Genomic DNA, 23,024 nt, shown 5'->3' on the forward strand with positions numbered 1-23,024 from the left:
TTGTTGCGCTTTATTTTTCAGTATATGTCATATCGCTGTTGTGTAAACAACATTTTTTTTTAACCTTATAACCTGTCAACTTTTGTACCAACAAAACGCAATTTGCGGGAAGCTTTACTTTTCTGTTTCAATTGGAAGAAAAAAGCAGCTGAAAGTCACCGCTGTGCTGTGTGAAGTTTATGGTGAACATGCTCCATCGCAACAAACGTGTGAGTACTGGTTTCGACGCTTTAAAAGTGGGGATTTCGATGTGGATGACAAAGAACGTCCAGGCCAACCAAAAAAATTCGACGATGATGAATTAGAGGCATTACTCGATAAAGACTCGTGTCAAACGCAAGCAGATCTCGCAGAATCATTGGAAGTTGATCGAGCAACAATTTCGAGACGCTTAAAAGAATTGGGAATGATTCAAAAGCAAGGAAATTGGGTGCCACATGAATTGAAGCCGAGAGACGTCGAAAGGCGATTTTGCATGTCGGAAATCCTGCTTGAACGCCACAAAAAGAAGTCGTTTTTGCATCGTATCGTCACTGGTGATGAAAAATGGATTCACTACGACAACCCGAAGCGCAAAAAATCATGGGGTAAGCCCGGACATGCAACAACATCGACGGCCAAGCCAAATATTCATGGCGCCAAGGTAATGCTGTGTATTTGGTGGGATCAGAAGGGTGTCATCCACTATGAGCTGCTGAAACCAGGCCAAACTTTAACGGGCGAGTTCTACAGACAACAATTGATGCGTTTGAAGCAAGCATTGGCAGAAAAACGGCCAGAATATGCGTCCAGGCACATAAAAGAAACAAAATATAAATACAAGCAAAGGCTTAATACTATTAATTCAATTAAAATGTGATTTAAACTAAAAGTTGAAACTTTATAACAAAATCAAACAATGAAAAAACCTGGTGACATTAATGACAAAATGAATATATCGTTACCAAAGAAGTTTTGGAACAAAATTAAAATGCGACAATATATAGGCAAGACACATAAATGTATATAAATATATATAACCTAATGCAAAACTTAATATAGTTTAAAATATTTTTTTTTTTTTAAGTATAAATTTTAAAATAAAATTGACCAAGAAACTTGACAAAAATGAACCAGACCAAACCTCAAAATTAATAAAGGGTAGAAAACATATGTACACATGTGTGTGTGGGGAATGATTACTGAATATAATCCAGAACGCAAACTTAATTTTCCACAACTTACGGTTGACTAAACATACACAGTACACATGCGTAGATATATAGGCTAATTACACAATTTTATAGTTTAAAATGACAAGTTTTAAAACAGACTTACAGAGCCACAAGGCACAGACAAGACATAACATATGGGTAAACTAAAGACAATAAGTGTAGATATTTTTAAAAAATAAGCATACCTTCAAGGCTAAATCAACAGGTGGTAAGACAGACTTATGAGACTTAATAACAAGTGAATATGATTTAAGCAAAGAAAACAAATTTTTTTTTTCCTTTATGATCGAGAGGTATCTTGAGTGGTTCCCGGGTTTCGGCACCATGTAAATAATTTGACGAGCTAAGTTGACCTTCCAAGACGGGGCAAGATTTGGGAGAGCAAAAAGTAAAATGTGGGAGACGGACAATTAGGGGGAATAAATTGTGGTGGACGCCACAGCCACCCAAAATACCTTCTCAAATCCCTTGCAAATTAACAGTGGTTTATTACCAATAAATTATTGTACAAATCGTCACCAACCTGCCTGACGGTTACAACAATTAGGCTTCTCCAATATGGAATATAACTAATTATGTACACTATATTAAAATTACAATTGTACAAGATACACTTCCTGACCAAGGAGTAATTTATTCTGAATACAGATACAAATTACCTGCCTGGCAACTACTAAGCAAGCTTCTTCAAAATAGAATATAAATGAGTATATACAATATTTTATACTTACAATTTCATACCATACACTTCCTGGCAAAGTGATTATCTTAAGGTGGTAATTAAATGACATACAGAGGGGAAATGACCATAATACATTAAGGGGATTATCATCCAAGTGACACTTTGGATTAATTTCACAAGTCCAGGCAGACTCACACTTTTTGCTAGACCAAAAGGACGCTCTAACAATTTTCACAAAAAATGGCGGACCGACGCTATAGCTTATTATGCACACAGAAAAAAAGACATCTAACTTCCTTTTACAGTCAAGGACAACTGCCACGCAGCACACACCGTCTCCACTCTCTCCCCTCCTTCCAGACACCCAGTTCCGCCAACCGACAACAAGGCACACAGAAAAATTCCAGCCAAGGGGGGGCCGCATCTCCTTTCGAGAATCAAACAGGATTTATATAGGTTATGAACAGGAAATGCGTAGGTAGTAGTCTTATCAGCAATATTGGCGATATAACCCTCCTTAAGTTTCGTCGTGTCCTCACGTCGACACTGGATTCAGCTGAAGATACTGGTGTCTTGGAAGGGGTTCAATTGAAGGTTCTTCTTCTGCTTGTGATTCGCCTTAGTTGGAAGTCTCTTTTCTTGGAAGATGTTTCACACATAAGTTGCGAATGGTTGTTTTACATGAGTTAAGGATGTGGATAAGAAGTATGAGACTAATAATTAGTATGGTTATATAGAGGATAAGAGTGTGGTGAGGCTAAGATATCTCTTCTAGTGGTTTCATTTGAATGTTCATGTTTTGTAAGTCCTTGAAGGTTATATTAAGTTAGTATTTTTCTGATGTTATAGATTCGATGATGGGTATGGATTCGGACTCTGTGTAATGGTATGGGGTTTTGAAATTATTTAGGGATTCTACAGGAGTTAATTGTACTAGAGAGGGCTATTTTATTTTAACAATTTTACTTAAACTATTATTCTTGATAGAAATAATTTCATTCTTATAAATTAAATATTGGTTATTGTTAATGTATTTTATAAAAGGGTTTGGTTTATTTTTATTTATTTGTTTACATTCATCGTTATTATTGTTGTTAATTATGTTTTCTGTGCATTTGTTGTTTATTTTGGTAGTTTTCCTGCAATAATAATATTCTAGAATAAGTTCACAATCTCCGGTAAGGAGGTCAAATGTTTTAATGATGAAAGGAGGATTGGCATGTATAGTTAGGGTTTTCTCATCTTTGTCGTAAGGATAATTATTATTACTAAATTACACTTATTACTAAATTACAGGCAACCATATACAAAACAAGGGAAATGTCTATCATATATATTAGTGCGGGATACTGTACTTGGCTCAATATTGAATTCAATATACCGGGCGTATTAAAAAAAGAAAAAAAAGTCTATTAACAATTACAATATATGAGTATCTGACTTACAAGCATTTGATAGCCAATATAGCTAAGGTCATGACCAGAATACCACACAATTACATAAATTTGCATAAAGATTTGCAATTAACACAAAGTTCAACACGAGGTGGTTTTACAAAGGAAGCCAATATGGCGACAAAAAGCACAACAACGTTTTTACACCGCTCCTATGACGTATTAACCCAACTCGACTGAGATGGCCAGGGACTCCTGGCACTGTCCTTACTCCCATTCCGTCCACACACACAATTCCACCAACCGACACAAGGCGCCTTTAGCAAATTGCAGTCAGGGGGCCGCAACTTTCGGGAAACCAAACAATGTATTTTATAAAAGGGTTTGGTTTATTTATATTTATTTGTTTACATTCATCATTATTATTGATGTTAATTATGTTTTCTATGCATTTGTTGTTTATTTTGGTAGTTTTCCTGCAATAATAATATTCTAGAATAAGTTCACAATCTCCGGTAAGGAGGTCGAATGTTTTAATGATGAAAGGAGGATTGGCATGTATGGTTAGGGTTTTCTCATCTTTGTCGTAAGGATATGATAATAAAAAGAATGTTTCTATGGCAGGGGTTTCAAGGGGTAGTTTGAGGAGATAATGTAGGTGTGTGGATGTTATGGAGCAGTGTAATTGACTGGTTTTCCATAAAATTTCAGAGGAATTGAAAATTAATTGAATGGGATTATGTTGTCCTAACTTTGGCAATTCTTCTTTTGTTATGTTTTTTATTATTGTTAGTGTCTTTTGTTATTGTTATTTATATTAAATTCTAAAGATAAAGAGACATCATTTATCTTATTTATTAATAACATTATGTTTGAATATAGAATCATATAGTATTGATTGAGTTCTACAAAGTTACTATCTAGTGTTAGTAATTTCTTAACCTTGGAATTATTTTGGGAGATTATCTTTATATCTTGATTAAATTCATTTATAAGTTTCTTATTAATAGCGATTTGTTGTTCTATGTTATGTTCTAAATGGTAATCATTAGCCTCGATTTTGTGAATGATCCGGTCATAGCGTTCTTTGTCGTTTGCGTCCATATTTCCTGTTATCCATGAGATGGCAGTACCTAGGGCGTTAATTAGGCCTCGTTTCGATCTTTGGGGGTTAGTGTTGACGTAAATGTGGTCGTTTGTTTTGGTCGTAGTAAATGTGATTTTTGAGTTTCTTTAATTATCTCATTGGTATTTAGTTTTAAGGATTCCGAGTAGTTTTGGGAAACTCTTTTAGGTTTGTTTTGGGAAATGGAAAGGTAGAGTTCATTTAATTCTTTTTGTAGGGTAGTTAGATTGATTGAGTGTACATAGGTGAAGTAATCCCTAATAATAAAGGAGTTTTGGATTTTGATTGGGATTATTCCGGGTCCTCACCGGGATTAAGGTGAGGTTGGCTGCCTTATGATCTGTTCTGTGTCTAAGTCTTCTCTTAAAAATTGGTCAATTATATCGTCGGTGTTACTATCCTCGCCGTTAATATTTTCACTAGCTGTTACTTCTTGTGGTGGATTCCTTGATAGAGCATCTGCAACTTGGTTAGTCTTTCCTTGGACATAGTTTATTTTAAAATCATAGTCGGAGAGTTGACATTTCCATCGTAACATTTTTGCATTAGGTTCCTTCATATTGTGGAGGTATTGCAGTGGTTTGTGGTCCGTTTGGATTATGAATTTTCTACCGTAGATATAAGGTCTAAAGTATTTACATGCCCAAATGATAGCGAGTAATTCTTTTTTAATAGTGCTAGCGTTTTCCTCCTGAGCAGTAAGTGTTCTTGAAGCATATGATATTGGTAGGTCTTTGCCGTTTGTTTGTTGCGATAGTGCGGCGCCTATAGCGTAATTTGAGGCGTCAGTAGTTACTGTAAAGGTTTTGTCAAAGTCAGGGTATTGGAGGATAGAATTGTTCTGTAGGATTTCCTTCAGTTGGTTTATAGCTTGAAGATATTCTCTGTCAGTAGGGTCTATTTTAGAGTTATTTCTTAATAATTTTGTAATGGGTTTCGCTATTTTGGCATAGTTTCTTATCATTTTTCTGTAGTATTCGCTCTCTACACACCAGTTCCGATTGGTCTTGGCTGGGTAGGGTTCCACCAGCACGGTGGCGCCTGAGCGCCACCCAGAGGCTCTACCGCGTACCAGCACTTCGCAACGGGGTGGGATCGTTATCTTTTCTGCCGCGACCAGGTATGTGGCTCCCGACTCATCTCTCTCTGCCTCGTTCTCGAGGAATTCATTTCTCTCAAATCTGGATTGAGGTTCACTCTTCTCTACGAGTAACACCTTCTCCCGGCCATCCGAGGCTCCTTCCCCCTCATCTCCTTCTAATTCAAGCGTCCGCATATCCAACCTCATCTTCAAAGCGACCATACCATCGATCCCTAAAATGCCATCTCCCTCAACATCTATTTCCGCTATTAAAAACTCCTGGGCGATGGTTTGACCCCGCCACTTCAAGTCTAGTCGCTGTACTCCCTTGATTCCAACGGGGCTACCCGTCACACCCTGTGCTACCACCCCGCTCTCTACCAACGGAACCCCCGGTACTGGTTGCCACAAGATGGAAACACCCGCCCCCGTATCCACGAGCAAGGTTCTGGTCTCTCCTGAGAGCTTCACCGGGATCCTGATGAACCTGGAGCTGGGAGTGGCAACGTTTATAATCCGGTATCTTGGCCCCGTGGTGGCATCCCTCCCGCAGGTGAGGCTGGCTGCGGGAGGAGGGATTTTGGGGCAGTCACCAAATAGTTCGATTCCCTAACATAGTCTGGACTCACGGATCCAGGTATCGCTCTCTTCGGGCACATCCTACAGATGTGCCCAAATTCCCCGCAGGTATAACATTGCACACCTCTCGCCCGTGGTTCTCTCACCTTATCCATAGTACCCGAGCTTTTCCACCCACGAGGGGGCGACCGGCAAAAGCGGGGGCACTCCCGCGCAAAATGCCGCTCTTGTGCACAGTTGAAACATCTCCCCCGGCGCCCGTAGCTAGACACAGATTCGATGTTATTATTATTATTATTATTTATTTGTTACATGGGCATAGCCCTATACAAAGGAGTTGCTACAAAAAACAAAAAACAGTACATATACAAAAAACAAAAAGAAAAACTTGTACATCTTACATAGCAAACAAAAAAAAACAATACCAGTGTTATAATTTAAGTAATAATTAATAGAAATCAAAATCTCTTGCGATAAATGAGTTATTAAATATTCATATAAATCAATAATTCATATTATTAGTTAAACACTGTATTATTCATTTAGAATAAATGCCCTCAGTTTTAACACATTTTCCACATAATAGTATAATTTTTTTATATTTTCGGCACTGATATTATGAAATAATATTGGAAAATTAAATTGATCAACATCTTGTAAAAAACCTAAATATTTTAAACGAAATTGTAAATATATTGGGCAATTTAACAAAATATGGGACAAATCTTCAAATTGGGCGGTGTTACACAAAGTGCACTTTTCATTTGGATTTAATGTATATGTAATTTTACCAATACTAATCTTCAATACATATTTAGAGGACAAACGCAACTGAGAGAGCAATCGTATAAATTTAAAAGAAATAGGAAAATTCAAATAATTCTGTGGCTCCTGATCATTAAAAACTAACGCAGAATAGATTAAACTGAAATTGGAGCTGTGCAATTTGCAAAGGTCAGATTCTTTAAGCGACTTTTTATAGCTAACTAAAAACTGTTTCAACTGCTTCTTCAAACTGGAAATATTGTCATTGAATAAAATATCTGATAGATTTAAAGAAGGAAACAAGAAATTTAATTGTGAAACCCAATTATACTTGGTATTTACTGCATTACGACTTAATTCCAACAGCTTTAGAAAACACAGCAACGGGTATCTGTCGGGCGACATAGCTTTTAATTTATAAATCCAGTTACCAGCAAACTTGAGAAGAAGATAACTAATGTGTACCACACCAAATTCCAAACGCACGGCAAAGTTGGGCGTACAACGCGGTAATCCAAGCAAACGCTTGTAAAAATTTAGACTACATGCATCCAACGTGTTGCTGTACCTGAGCCCCCATATATGGGCACCATACAATAATACGCTCATCGCAATGGCTTCATTCAGTTTAACCCTGGAATCCCAACAGATTAATTTCGATGCAGCGCAAGTATTTAACACAGTTCCAATAGCCGCATTTGTTTTAGATACCGCATTTTCAGACGCTTTTAGAAAAACCCCGGAATTAGAAAATAAAACCCCCAAGGAATTGTAATTAGAAACCTGTTCTATCAAAACATTGTTAAAGTATAAATTTCTGACTTTTTTCGTAAAACTTTTTGAAAACCTAATAATTTTGGTTTTATTGGTATTAACATTTAAACAATTTTCTTTGCAGTACGATTCCAAGCATTTCAGTTTCGATCGAATATCGGTGAACGAATCCCCAAAGATTATCAAGTCATCGGCATATAACAACATCAGAATGTCAGAGCGATGCCCCACAGGAACGCCGAACAGTCCCCTACTTCTAAAATAAGTCTCAATATCGGAAATGAACAAATTGAATAAGAGCGGACTCAACGACTCCCCCTGCAAAACACCCTCAGTGACCTCTATTGGTTCCGATAATTGATTACCAACCCTAACTTGCAAGACTGCATTATCATAAAGTACTTTTAGAAATCTTATAATTTTACCGCTAATCCCAATCTGGAATAATTTTGACCAAAGTAAGGTATGATTCACAGAATCAAAGGCCCTTCTAAAGTCTACAAAAACACCGTATAATTCACCACCAGGCCGGGAAAGCTTAATTTGTATTAATGAGGATAAAATAAAAATATTATCAGTACAGCCTCGTCCAGCTCGGAACCCATTCTGGCATTCAGGTATTGCACCAACCGTTTCTGACCAAGTTACAATTCTATTTGATAAAATCAAAGTAAATATTTTCAACAAAGTATTAGCTAAAGCTATTAATCTGTAATTTGCTAATGAAGATCTGTCACCTTTCTTGTGTAAATTAAAACCTATAATATTGGACCAAGAAGACGGGATACACTCATTTAACAAAATTCTATTGAACATTGTTTCAATATATAATAACCAATTTTGCGGAAGATACTTGTAAAATTCATTAGAAATATCATCAGCTCCAGGTGCCTTATTAAATTTACAATTATTCAAAGCGCAATACAATTCGCTTGTATTTATAGGAAGATCAAAGAAAGGGTTCAGTACATCAATGAATAGCTGATTATCTAATATTCTGTTTGGATATAAATCACTATAATAAGATTGCCACTGTTCACATTTAATAACTGGCGCAAGGTTATTGGCCTTTTTGCGATATTTATTTATGGTTTGCCAAAATGTTTGACTGTTCTTACAGTCACTTAAACTTTGTACTAAAACAGCATTGTACAGTTTTTTCTTACTTTTGATCAATTGTAAATATTTTTTCTTTTCTTTTAAATAATTAGTGTTAATTGAATTTCTATTACCCGAAGACTTTAAATTTTTTAATAATAATTTGAGCTTATGCTTTTGTTCGACACAATCATGATCAAACCAATGTTTATTTGAGACCATTTTATTCGATCCTCCTATAAAAAAAGATTTACAAAGTTCCAACTTTTCACTAGTATCGTAAACAGCAGAAATCAAATTATCGTTAACATAATCAATAGATGATCGTTCAAAATCAACTGAAATTCTTGAAGAGTGACCCATAATACTGTTGTATAAGGGCAATTTATTGTGATCAAAAACCAATTTACTCACTTTTTGAAATTTACTTTTATTGGATGGCACAGAACCAGGTAACCTTAGAGAAATATTCAATGGGAAGTGATCAGAGGCAGTGACAATATTATCTACACATAAATCTGCAATTAAGTCTAAATGACATATATCAGCCCAAAAAAGATCAATAGTACTAGAGCCGAGTGTTTGTACATAGGTACAATCGCCCCTCGAATCACTCACTGATCTGCCATTAATAAGTACCATTGAATATAACTCCATAAAGGACACTAGCCGTTTACCTCTAGAATTACATACCAAATCCTGATTATGTCTTGCAGGATAGAGTAAAGTGTCATGAAACAAATCAGAACCTAACTGATTAAGGTCGGCCACACGAGCTTTAAAATCCCCTCCAATAAACACAGGTAGAGAACTATAATTCTCCTGTATACTAGTGAGAGCCGAATGAAACAAATCTAACATTACATCTAAATCTAATGAGGTATTAAAATAAACTACACCCAAAATAAAAGAATAATATTCAAAAGAAACACTCACAAAAATCCAATATTCACATTTATCTATTAATATTACTTTATATTGTTTTCTTATAAACAGTAATAAGCCCCCACTAGCTCGGCCAAAACACTTAACTTTGACAGCATTTGAGTGAATTAATATATAATCATTAAGAATAGGATCAGAAATATTGTTAATATTTAATAAATGCGTTTCCACCAGCCCAATAATATCAAATTTTATGAAATTTAAATCAATCAAATTACTAAAACCTCTCATATTCCATATAACTAAACTAAAATACCTTTCAGACAGTCCAGAACCATTCACCAAAATATTTTGTTGCCTACTTCTATCATTTACTTTCTTCAACCTGTTTAGGGGAAATTTGTCTTGATCGTGGGCGACGAAAAGGCGAACCCTTCCCAGGAGAACCGTCGGCTTTTCTTTTGTTTATCTTTTTTTTCTTCATGAGTTTTCCTTCTTGCAACCACCTTCTAAGTGTACCATCGGAGAGATTTTCAGTTTCAGTTAATGAGGAGTCATCTTTTTCACTCTCTGAAGCGTAATTTACATTAGTGATACTCCCACGTTGAAGTTCTTCTAAGCTCCAAAACTTATTGTCAACCAACAGTTTATCATATCTCATATAGGCTCTTTTATTTTCCTCCCTAGCCGCCTTCCAATAGGGATACAATGCCTTCCTTATTTTTCTTATTTCCTCTGGAAAATCTTCTGATAAAGCCAAGTTTGAACCTTTTAAGTTTTTCGCCAGTCTTAACACTTCAATTTTACGCCTGTACGCTATAAATCTTATCAGAATTGGTCTGTTACCCTTTTTGACGCCAATTCTCCTTATAAAATCAATCTCATTCAAGTTTACAGTAGTTTTAATTACATTTTTTAAAAAGAGTTCTATCTCCTTCTCCAGATCCCATATATTTTCTTTCGGGTTCTCAGGAAAATTAAACAAAATTAAATTGTTTCTTTTGTAATTGTTCTCGTAAATACGATGCATTTTCTCTAAATTAGAAACTTTATTTGACTGATCTGTAAGTTGAGCTAGCACTTTATTTATACTTACATCCAAACTTTTTATTTTGTCAGATAAAACTTCATTTCCATTGCAAAATTCAGACTGCAATTGCTTTATAGAGTCAAAAATATCTTGCAAATTGAAACTTTCTGACATTTTTCAGATTTTTTTTTTTTTTTTTTTTTTTAATATATACTCAGCCACAAAGAGAAAGTATAACAAAGCCCGTCAGAGAAGGTCCGTAATGGGGGCACTGTCCGAGCAGCTGATATCGCAAAATTCTCTTCCCTAATAATAATAATAATAATATTTATTTATTTACAAAACTTTACACAAAGTACACAAATTTGAAATGAAATAGAGGTTTCAAGCTTATCGCCTATATACACCCATCAAATTATATTTAATACAGTTTAAAGGAACATATTTACTTATTAAGGAAAAATTTAAAAAAACCTTAGCTTGAATTCTCTTCCCTTTCTCCTCTCTTAAAATCACAAATAAGCAAAATAACAAAGCTCCCCACCACAATAACCTTTGCACAATGTATATAATTTTATTATAAAATTCAATTAATACTTTAATTGATTACACGGAAACCGCTCGATCAATTTTCGAAAAAATTTTCACAATTGTTCCTAACAAGTTCCACAATAACTCAGCAAAATTTCAAAGAAAAACTCCACAATTAACCATAAGTAAAACTGAACTAACTGGACATAGATGTTCACTCTTTGAAAGACAGGTAGCAACTCCTGCTGGCTGCGGGAGGAGGGATTTTGGGGCAGTCACCAAATAGTTCAATTCCCTAACATAGTCTGGACTCACGGATCCAGGTATCGCTCTCTTCGGGCACATCCTACAGATGTGCCCAAATTCCCCGCAGGTATAACATTGCACACCTCTCGCCCGTGGTTCTCTCACCTTATCCATAGTACCCGAGCTTTTCCACCCACGAGGGGGCGACCGGCAAAAGCGGGGGCACTCCCGCGCAAAATGCCGCTCTTGTGCACAGTTGAAACATCTCCCCCGGCGCCCGTAGCTAGACACAGATTCGATGTGCACACAATGACTGCTCAGCAGCAACTCCATGTCGTCTCTGTATCTCATCCCATTTAAAGTGCCCTGAATGATGTGCAGTTCAGTACGATTGTTGAGACCCCACACCATGACACCGCCGTGTGCTGTTACCGGTTGGATGAATTGTGGCTCAAAACGAGTGTTTGGCCTTCTCCATACTCGCAAACGTCTGCTATCACTCGATAAACAATATCTTGACTCTTCACTAAACAATACAAATTCCCAGTTTTGGTTCTTCCTCAACCTAGAGTTTACCCATTCCAATCTTGCTCTTCTGTGCCGAGTATCCAAAGTGGGCCTTCTAACTGGGCGATACGAATGTAAACCAACCACTCTCACACGATTTCTAATCGTTTGATCAGATACTTGAGACCCAGAGGATTCAAAAAGACGATTTTGAAACTGTCGGGCGGTCAAAAAAGGGTTTTTGCGGGCATTCATCCTCACTAGGCGGCCTTCTCTTTCAGTGGTTCTTCGAAAATTCTCACCGCCATAGCGTCTTTGTGCAGTTCCAAACTCGTGGTATCTGAACAATATTCGAAGAGGGCTAAATGAAATGTCCAAGGCGAGGACGAAATATGGGAAAGCAATTCAGTCTAATTATGTTGTATTGAAAGTAGGGGAAATAAAATGTGGTGGACGCCACAGCCACCCAAAATACCTTCGTCAATGCCTTACGAAAATAACAATTATTTATTGACAATACAATACTAATGGGCTAGACAGCATACAATTGACAATTACACAATTTATCCTTCCTGGCGGAGGGAACGTTAATGTGAACAGATTTACAATTCTCTTGCCTGGTGTCAAGGGAAATCTCTCCAAATGGGAGTACAAATAGGTACACTTACAGATTTATAAGACCTTTAAGATTGAAGGGGCAATTACATGCCGAAAAAACGGAAATGACAATAACGCCAGAAGGGGGGTTATTTTCCACAGACACTTGTATTGAATATGTTAACTCCAGGCAGACTACACTGGCTAGACCAAAAACACAGTGACAAATTTGTAAAAGACAAGATTGGCGCAATGACGCTATATTGAAAAAACTGCACTTGAGAAATCTACACTTCTAACTTCCTTGTGAAGTCAAGGACAACTGCCTGTACTTGGTCACGTACGCAGTCCCTCTCTCCTTCTAGAACTCCAATGCAGCCAACCCTCCATTGCCTCAACCTAAATTTCCCACAAGGGGGGCCGCACCTCCCTGCGAGGATCCAACAGTATCTTTGCAATGATCGGCAAACAACACTTGGCGCAATGTTCAAAGCATTAACAATTTCAAGCTGAGAAAGGCCCTGTAAATGAAACTGGACAATTAAATTTGCCCTTTCATCACTTAGAGGTCTTCTTTGCATGATGAAAAATTAGAATTGAGAAGCAAAAAAAAAGTTCATTCACTTTCAAATGCATTAGAATACTGAATACTGAACGGTATTTTTTCCCATCAAGAGGCAGTGTAAAATTAAAACACGAAATTGTTTTTGATCCGTTTTAAAAATAACAAAAGTAGCGTCACTCTTAGCGCAATAACTCACAAACTAATGAATAGAATATCATGAAATTTTAACAGCTGTCTTTTGAAGGTTAGTTATTTTGAAAATAACTGAAAAAGAGGTGAATGCAATAAAACTAGCGCCATCTATGTGTTAGGCCCGGGACTTTTCAGCCCATGTGTTAAAGGACAAAATTAGCAATGTTTTTTTTGTCATTAAATTTATCAAAATGAATTAACCTTTGTACGACTAAGAAGAGCATTAATTCTTAATATAAACTAATATTGTATACCAAAATAAGAAATAAACATCAAAACATTGTACAAATAAATTATTTTCGATGTTATTTATAAATTCCTTAGCAACTTTTGAGTAGTTTAGATGTAGTAGGATTGGTTGCTTGTTGTTCAGTTGTAGTTGATGTAGCTGTAGCTTTCCACCTTACTGTTGACTTCGTTCTTCTTGAAGACCGCTCCCTCGAAGGCTTGATGTGAAGCTCTTCGGAGGTGGAGTCTGTCCAGTAAGTATATGGATTACTCTGATGTTGTCTGGAGTTATCCAGTGTTCTTTCCCGTGGGACGATTGGTCACACGTTGGTCCCTCTTCTTGATGATTAGCGGGGCTTTTGGCCATACTGTCCGACAGCAATTTTGTAGTAACTACTGCGGTCCACATCAGCTGGACAATAGGTCGAAACTTGAATGGGTTTTGCTGTAGATACTACAGTCAACTTAAGTTGGACAATTGGTCGAAACTTAAAAGTCTTTGCTGTCCCTGCAATCGGGTGCCAGTTATAAATATGAGGGCCGAAATTAAGTTTTTAAAAACAAACTTTATTATAAAGATACACTGCGAAACAATTACAACACTTAAAGTAAAAACAGTATAATGTTGTGGGAGAATGTAGGTGATTTATCAACAAGGCGATAAACTTACTCAGTCAACGCTTATTTCACAATAACTAGGCTTGCTAGTAAACATCAACAATAAAATGAGCACAGTACCATTTAGACAAAACTGAATCATAAGAAAAAAAGTAAGGGCGTGTACTTAACTACACTCACTAAAGAATACATATATCTCTGCACTGCGGTTTTTGTAGTGTAACCCTCTCCTAGGTTATATATCGATCTCAGGTTCGATACAGATCCTAGATGACGTTACTGATTATGGGGCTCCCCCACAATGTGTAACGTCTAAGAAGTACTATGGGTGTGTCCCCTTCCTCGTGATTACAGGAGTATATATATTATTTGTCGGGAGCTTATCTCCGCAGGTGTTTATCTTGTGGGAATAGCATCTGTAATTGTGGACGAAGGGGACGTTGCTGTAGGCTGCAAGCTAGGAACTTGGCCAGCATACATACCCATTTCCAAACTAAGTATAACGCTATGTATATTGTGCTGAGCCAAAGATATCTCCAATTTTGGTCGGTTGGAGTTCCTCAGCTTGTTTGCAATAAGTTCACAAACATTGTGTATTTATCTCTGGTTGAGGCAAATGATTTCATGCAGCTTATTGCGAATTTCGGATGGTGGGGTATTCAAATACAACTTACTCTACCACAAACTAGAAAACATTCCCTAAATGTGCCAGGTTTTGAAACGTTACCTGGAAGAACTTGTCCAGTCCCGTATGTTTTTGTGGCCGATGATGCTTTCGCATTATCTACTTACATGATGAAGCCATACCCAGGTCACAAGCCAGGATCATCGACATCAGAAAGGATCTTCAACTACAGAGCACGAAGGATAATTGAAAATGTTTTTGGCATCATGTCATCAAAATTTAGAATATTACTGAAACCAATAGTTCTGGCTCCAGATAAAACAGAGCTCATTGTTTTAGTTTGCATTTATTTGCATAATTTTTTTGCGCAGAAACAGTGTATCAAGAAGTAACTACACCCCAGCTGGTGTTTTTGATTCATATGATCCAGATGGAAACTTGATTGAGGGATCATGGAGGAAGGAAGTGACTGAAAATACCATTTTAATCGATCTCCAAAAATTACCCCAAAAGTCAACAACAAACTTACATGAAATTCGGAATGAGTTCAGAGATTATTTCCTTTCTCCTGAAGGAGAGGTTTCATGGCAATATGATATGATACGATTTTACTGAATTGTAGCCCAAATAGCTGACAAAATGTAAAACAGACACATTTATACTAAGATAATATTTTCTGTTCACAAGTTGTTATTTTTAATAAATAATATTTGTCCTCTCCATTTTAATAACATTGTTTTCTGGTCTATATCCATGCAAACAAGTTAAATTAAAAATATTTTAAAAGTACTTACAGTCTCTTCTATGCTTCCTAATTCATTGCTTCGTTCCTCATCACAGTCTTCTGCTACCTCTTGATTCAGATCCTTGCAGCAGAAATAGCAAGTGTTCATATGCGAACCAAGAAGTCTTGAGAGGAGATGTACCGCTTTTCTTCGACTGAGTAATTTTCTTGTGTTCCCGCTGAAATGCTGTTTTCAAATTGTGGATTTTTTTTCCACATCCCCTACGGATACTTCAAATTTTCTGGCCAGCTCTTCAGTTACCTTTCTTTTTTTACTACGATTTTTATAATCGGGGTTAGTCACTTCCCACAAACAAGCAGCCGAGTGGAAATCTTCTATTAACAATAATACTTTATCTGTAGGTCACATCTTGATAACTAAAAACCAAACTAAAAAACAAAACTAAAACCAAATGGAAAGAGAAGCGTTCTCTACGGCTTACAGAGAATAACTGGAGAAGTGGAGACCGTGTCTTGCAAAACGTCCACACTACCAAATATTGCGAACATTGTCTAACAATTGTCTCGTGTCTCCCATTTCAAATGGGAAACAAATGTTCTGCGATTTTGTTCCAAAAACATGTCTTTAGACATGAATTTGTCGTTCGATTGTATCTAGACATTGTCTATATACAGAAATCGCTCGACTTTGTATCCAAGTGTGGACAAGGCACTACTTTTCCTTTAAAAAAAAAAAAAAAATTACATTTAATTTTTGAATTCTGTTGCGCTCGTACAATTGTTCTGAGTTTTTGGTGACTACAACTTTTCCAGCATCCTGCCTGTTTTTCTATATAGCGAGTACTTTTTTTAATTAATTGTTTTTTTGTTTGTTTTTGTTTTACAAATATATATATTCGTCTTTTTTTATTATTATTATTTCATTGTATTTTATATAGTTAATTTTATTAGTTGTATATATATAATTATTTATTTAGTAATTTATTCTTATTCTAGTTTTTATTTTTTCATTTTTTTAAATAATTTTTAATTTTCATTAAATAACCGCGTTAAATAACCTCAGCTGTTGATGCGCAAAAAAAAAAAAAAAAAAATAGTGTCTTCCAACTACTTTATTAGTTTATTAGTGCAGGACCGGTGGCTCAGCCTGCTTGCTCTCCAGTTCTGACACCAATGGATTGTTTTTGCTTGGGGTGCCATTAAAGGAAAAGGCTATAAAATACCGGTCAATGATCTTCATTCTTTAAGAAGAAGAGTAATTGAATCAATTACAGCAATCCAGTGCCGTTCGGCTATTGCTGCTGTGGAAGAAAGATTCCGATTCCCACATTTTCTTTATTATTTATTTATTTACTTTTAATTGTCATTATTTTCTATTAATAAAGTAGTTGGAAGACACTATTAATTTTTTATTATTATAACATACCTAATAATAATTCATAAAATGTAAATCTTTAGACGTGAATATCTCATAAAGCGTTTACGGGCATACCTCCAGAGGATTTTTTTTTCTTGTTTTGAGGTCCTAAATTCATATTTTAAGTTAGGACACTTAACCCTGAAACACCCTGTATATATTTGTATTATTATTATTTTACATTACTTATTATTTTATATTACGTGTGATTTTATTAATTACGGAGTGCCAACATTATCATAAAATACTTAAAAGAGAAGATTTTAAGAAATTAGTAACTGAGATGGAGGAGTCCACATTAAAGGGGAGTGGGTGGTTCTTGAAAGAGTTTGATGGAGTCCTAATGGTGAACCGTTTCCAGCCCGTGGGAGGTAACAGTTATATCCCTTTACCTCTTCACATTGCTAATAAAAAAGCAGTAATCATTGTACAAAATAATGATGATCGGTGTTTCATGTATGCCATACTCTCCCGTCTCGTAACTATTCATCCAGAACGTGAAAGTAAACATAAAAATTTGGGACACAGGTACAATTTTAACTGCATTTCCTTCCCCACTCCTCCCATAGAGGTGAAAAAATTTGATCACCTTCCAAGAAAGACCAAGAGGTGTGTCTTCAGTTAAAATATAAAATGCATTGTAGTATACACTGGGCCAAAAAAGTCTGTGAACACTAACCTAAATTTTATTACTTTTATTATTATCTTATTAGAAACTTCTTTTATTTTCAAATGAAATATACTATTCGATAGAGAGAAACCAGAGTTTTTCATTTTATATTCAATCTTTTATTTTTGTTCAGCAGGAATATCACAATTAAATGTTTAACAAAACAACACCCCAAACGAATGCAAAAAAAGTCTGTGAACACTTTGCAGAAATAAATCATTGTTACACATTGTACGTGAATTATAAATTTTAAAAACTTGTAGGACCTCCTATGTTCCTAATCACTTCCAACAAACGAGCTTTCATCGATCCTAATAATTTTGTGGTCGTCAATGTTGGAATTTTATCCCACTCTTCTAAAATAGCGTTTTTTAGTTGTTCACGGTTTCTTATTCCTCGTTTATTTATTTCGCGGCTGATTTCATCCCACAAATGTTCTATTGGGTTAAGGTCTGGCATTTGTGGAGGGGTGTTTAGGCGCCAGAGTGTATTATTTAAAAGCCATTCCCGAGTTTTTGGTGCGGTATGTTTCGGGTCATTGTCTTGTTGGAAGACAAACGTTCCCTCCAACCCTAATTTTTTTGAATTTTCTTTTAAATTGCGTCTTAATATATCCACATACACATATTGGTCCATCATACCATTAATTAGATCTAACTTGCCCACTCCTTTAGCACTCATGCACCCCACACCAGAATGTTGCCTCCCCCATGCTTAAAAGTAGGCTTCATATTTTTCATTTTCATAGCTTCATTTCTTTTTTGCCACACTTTTTGTCGTCAATCAGACCCACATACATTGAATTTCGACTCATCTGAAAAGATTACGGTTTCCCAGAAACTAGAAGGCTTAGAAACATATTCTTTCGCGAAATCCAATCGGCGGTTACTATTTATTTTATTGATTAAAGGTTTTTTCCTCGGGACTCGACCGCAATAATCGTATTCATGTAATTTATTTCTAATTGTATGTGGTGTTACGCTTACACATAACCACTTGATAATTCTTGACTGATTTTTTGAGCGCTTGTCCTGGGTTCTTCTCGAACAGACTTCAGAATTTGCCGTTTATGAAAGGAATTAAGTTTTGGTGGCCGTCCACTGCGTGGCCTACTAATCACATTTCCGTACTTTTTAATTATATTCACAAAACTGACTGTAGTGGTTTCTACAATACAATAGAGAACTTTGAAACTTTATTCAATCGTTTTTCTGTTTGTTATCTCAATGTTTTTACATATTTATACAGCTGTTCACAGACTTTTTTTGCATTCGTTTGGGGTGTTGTTTTGTTAAACATTTAATTGTGATATTCCTGCTGAACAAAAATAAAAGATTGAATATAAAATGAAAAACTCTGGTTTCTCTCTATCGAATAGTATATTTCATTTGAAAATAAAAGAAGTTTCTAATAAGATAATAATAAAAGTAATAAAATTTAGGTTAGTGTTCACAGACTTTTTTGGCCCAGTGTATATTTAGTTATTTTTTTTTTGTAGGTGATTTTCTTTTTTTTTTTTTTTTTTATTTTGTGATGTTTATGAATATAAATGTAAATATAATTAATAAAGACAATTATTATTACATGTGAGAGGTATGTTTCAGGTCATCAGCTGGCATGAGGTCCGCCATCTTGGGGCTAACAGCTGGTCAGAGCACAGCTGTGCTCAGCCTTTACCACGGGTATATGTGGTTGAGGAACTGCCCGTTTCCAAAGGTCTTGAAGAGAACAGATCTAGAAATGAAATGAAAAGAATAACAAATCTGAAAAGTAGATTTGAAAGAGATCTGACATATAAGAAATACTACTGCGAATTTATGAATAACATAATTACTCGAAAGAATTCTGAAGAGGTACACCAGTTGACTCTAAGGACAATGCCGGGAGGCGTAAACCTCAGTCAGTCACACCATAATTAGTCGAAGAAATAGATATTTTGATTGGAATAAATGTGCCACAGGTGCTAGAACCGTGGGAGGTGATTCTTCGGAAGGAGAACCTTTTGCTATTAAAACTAGATTACGATGGGTGGATGTGTGGGGCACCTTGCACAAAGCCATGTATTAGTTAGTGTTAATAGTTTAAAACTCAAGAATTTGAAACTTGATAATTTCCTATTATCTCCTAATTTCTGAGGAGAACTCAGCAAAGCTAGGTGTTTCTTTGTAGGAAATTAAATAAATAATAAACAATTATAAAATGAAAAAATAAAAGATATCGAGTAAAAATAAAAAATAAGTTACACCAAAAGAATTCCAATTCTTCTCTAACAAACAATATAACCTCTATATATTGTATACTAAATAAAAGCTTTAATTTATAGTTCTAGGCTAGTTTAAAGGTAATGATGGGTCTACAGTCTGAAGAAGAAAGATCAACAATGTGATGACCAGCAATGCCAGATTTCCCTAAACACTGAGATCGAAGCTCCGTTAATGTAGGACAATCAATCAGGAGGTGAAATGGTCTTCTTGGACACACTGGGAGCAAAGAGGACACAGCTTCTGAGGATCAACTTCTTCAATTCTGCGGTAATAATGTTGATATTTCTGATTTTTTAATTTATTTCCATAGTTTGCTTACCCATTCTTGGGATATGTTGTCAGTTTTATATGCTGAGCCTTATATTGTTTCAAGTACCATCATTTTTCCGCTTTTTAAACGAGGGGATGTTGATGTTGTACGAAATTACAAGGCATATTCTGTTTAGACGCCTCTGCTTCTAAGATTTTCACTGGTCTTCTATTTTAGCAATGGAAATAATGAGTTGTTCAGTGAATATCAAGCCGGGTTCAGGCAAGGGTATTCTACAATCGATAACCTGTTTGCTTTGTTAAACATTATTAAGCGTAAATTCCTTAAAAAAGGTAATAAGGTATATGCCTTTTTTGTTGACTTTAAAGCAGCATCCGACAGTGTTCCAAGGAAGGTCTTATTTTTGAAGTTGTTTCAACACCTAACTACGATTTACTTGAAAACTTCTAAAAGCGGTTACTTTAAATTTACATTGCAGATATTGTCTATGTTAGAATACAAAAAGGGTTGATGAAAGTAAACACAAATGTGGAAACCAGGAGTCATATATTTTTCATAAGACGCCATTAGAAGCACACACATAGAAGAAGTATAAAAGGCGCCAACACCTTCTTAATACAGTGTTGCTCACATTCATTACAAACCAACAGTCTAAAGGTTAATCTTCCCTCCCATCATTTACCAAGTATTCTGGCAATCGAGGTAATTAATCAGAATGCTTTTTGGTTCAGGCACTGGAGCAAAGTACTCCTGTGGGTTTCATAGTTCTCTGGATCAGGTTTCTCTCTGGCAAGGGCAGTTGACAACTTCACTAAATACTTGTTGAGACATTGGGTGGTAACTGGGTAACGAACACACATTGAAATATACAAAATATTTATTAAACTAGGTTTTATGGTATAAAATAACGTATAAAATACAAAGCTAAACGCATGAAATAACGAACACTAAATTACATTTGACAATACAGGTTGCAACCTTAACGTATTGTGAATACCAAAAGCAAGAGTCTCTTTGTTGCCGCGACCATAGCACAATCTAAAAACTCTCCCCTGTGCCCCACCAAAAAGGAACGTGGTCGACATCGATAGCTGTTAACTGTCTATGTGCCTTAGTACTATTCACGGTTTCCTCTGGGGGCTAGACGACATCATTGTTAGCTTGTTAGAGATTCTGATAGGTTTCTCGTGTACAAAGAACTTAATTATAATGTTAAACGTTTTTGTCTTGAGGCTGAGTGCCAATCATAATCTGAATGATTAGAAATGGTTGTTTAGGCTCAGCTGTGAGCTCTTACATTTAAATTTCATGCCTTGGCTTGACCGTCCTGATGCTAACTGCCCTCTTTGTGAGGGAGGCTTTATATGATTTTTTGTGCGAGTGTACTGCTCTTAGTGAACAGCGGGTATGGTACCTTGGCCTTTTTCCTACAGTCTGAAGAAGAGAGATCAACAATGTGATAACCAATAATGCCAGATTTCCCTGAACACTGAGATCGAAGCACCGTTAATGTAGGACAATCAATCAGGAGGTAAAATGGTCTTCTCACATCCAGTATCAGCACTGATACCCTTTCTTAACGCTTCTTCCGAAAAAGATTGTAACTTCAAATCGTGCTTATCAAGCACGATATGCTTGGCATTATCGACGACGTATGATTTGACCATCACAGTCTTATTGTCTTCAAGGCTTGTGAATATTTCTTTCAAATATATCAATTAGGTATATTAAATTCTTTAATTGTTCGTTCATGCCATTTAATAAGCTACATTTCTGTTTTCTTATTTTATATTCTATCTATTTATGTATATCACTTTTCTTTTTTCTGAGTATGTATATTTTCTTTTATATTCTTTTTAGATAAATAGCATGTATTTATTATTCTGTTTCTACTTCTATTTTTCTATTTCTTTTCAATTTATAATAATAATTTTATAATAAAAATGAACCTTTTCTGTGCAGGATCGTTACTTGTGACGAAAAATGGATTAAGTACAACCTAGACGTTCTGGACGGTGACTGGAAAAAGCAGAAACATCCAAAAATGTTCCGAAGAGGTCTGCTTATTAAAAAAAGTAATGCTTACTAACTATTTGGTGGGCTTCCTTTGTGATTCACTAAACCTTTTCAAATCTTGGTAAAACCATAAATGTCAAAAAATTGGAGGACTCAAATGAATGAATTGTTTGGAAAAATTGTATTTAAAATTTTCTGCGCTGTATATAAAATAAAGTTGAGAATGTTTATGTGTAGTTTTACTCAATTGTGTTATTTACCTTAAATTGGCTCCGAAAATGAACAGGTTAGTAACATTCATTATTATTCTCATAAAAATTAATGTTCTGGTGATGCAATGAATGCCAGGAGTACCAGATTTGTAGGCAAACTATGGAATTTTCGCCATATACAAATGACTAGGTAAAAAATAATCATAGAACAAAAAAATTATTCTAATCATTATTTCTTTATTGCCTCGACGAGGAAGGCTATCTCTTGACCACTAATTTAACACGTTCGCCTGAATTTAGCTAGGGTACTGATATGAGCACCCTCCATAAATGCAATTTCCAGGTTTGTTAGATGAAATTGGACAAGAGGTTTTTGATGCATCTTACTATATAATCGATGAATATTACACCACGCACATCCCAAAATACCGAGGCCACAACCTTTCCAGCCGATTGTTGTGCTTCCGGCCGCTTTGGACGAGGTTCACCAGTTGCTGCCCACTCAGATGACGATCGCTTGATTCCGGAGTGAAGTGATGGATCCATGTTTCATCCATTGTCACATATCGACGCAAAAATTCCGGTTTGTTACGTTTAAACATGGCCAACCACTGCTCAGAATCATCAACACGTTCTGGTTTTTGGCCAACAGTGAGCAAATTATTTAATTTATAAATTTTTTCAAAATATTG

The 23,024-nt window shown here is 35.8% G+C and overlaps 1 protein-coding gene across 1 annotated transcript in view; it reads left to right on the top strand.

The window, feature by feature from the left end:
• LOC141452313 (uncharacterized) overlaps positions 1–22,362 on the top strand; it is a 38,759-nt gene extending 16,397 nt beyond the window's left edge. Inside the window, exons 1-2 of the mRNA XM_074124313.1 lie at positions 1–20,100; positions 22,067–22,362. The exon at positions 1–20,100 is cut by the window's left edge and continues 16,397 nt beyond it. The gene's annotated coding sequence lies outside the window, so the exon portion shown is untranslated. The remainder of the gene's footprint in view (positions 20,101–22,066) is intronic.
• Positions 22,363–23,024: the final 662 nt, after the last annotated feature.

Source organism: Rhodnius prolixus, unplaced genomic scaffold, assembly GCF_049639745.1.
Source record: "Rhodnius prolixus isolate KJV_2025 unplaced genomic scaffold, Rpr scaffold_3, whole genome shotgun sequence".
Lineage (NCBI taxonomy): Eukaryota > Metazoa > Arthropoda > Insecta > Hemiptera > Reduviidae > Rhodnius > Rhodnius prolixus.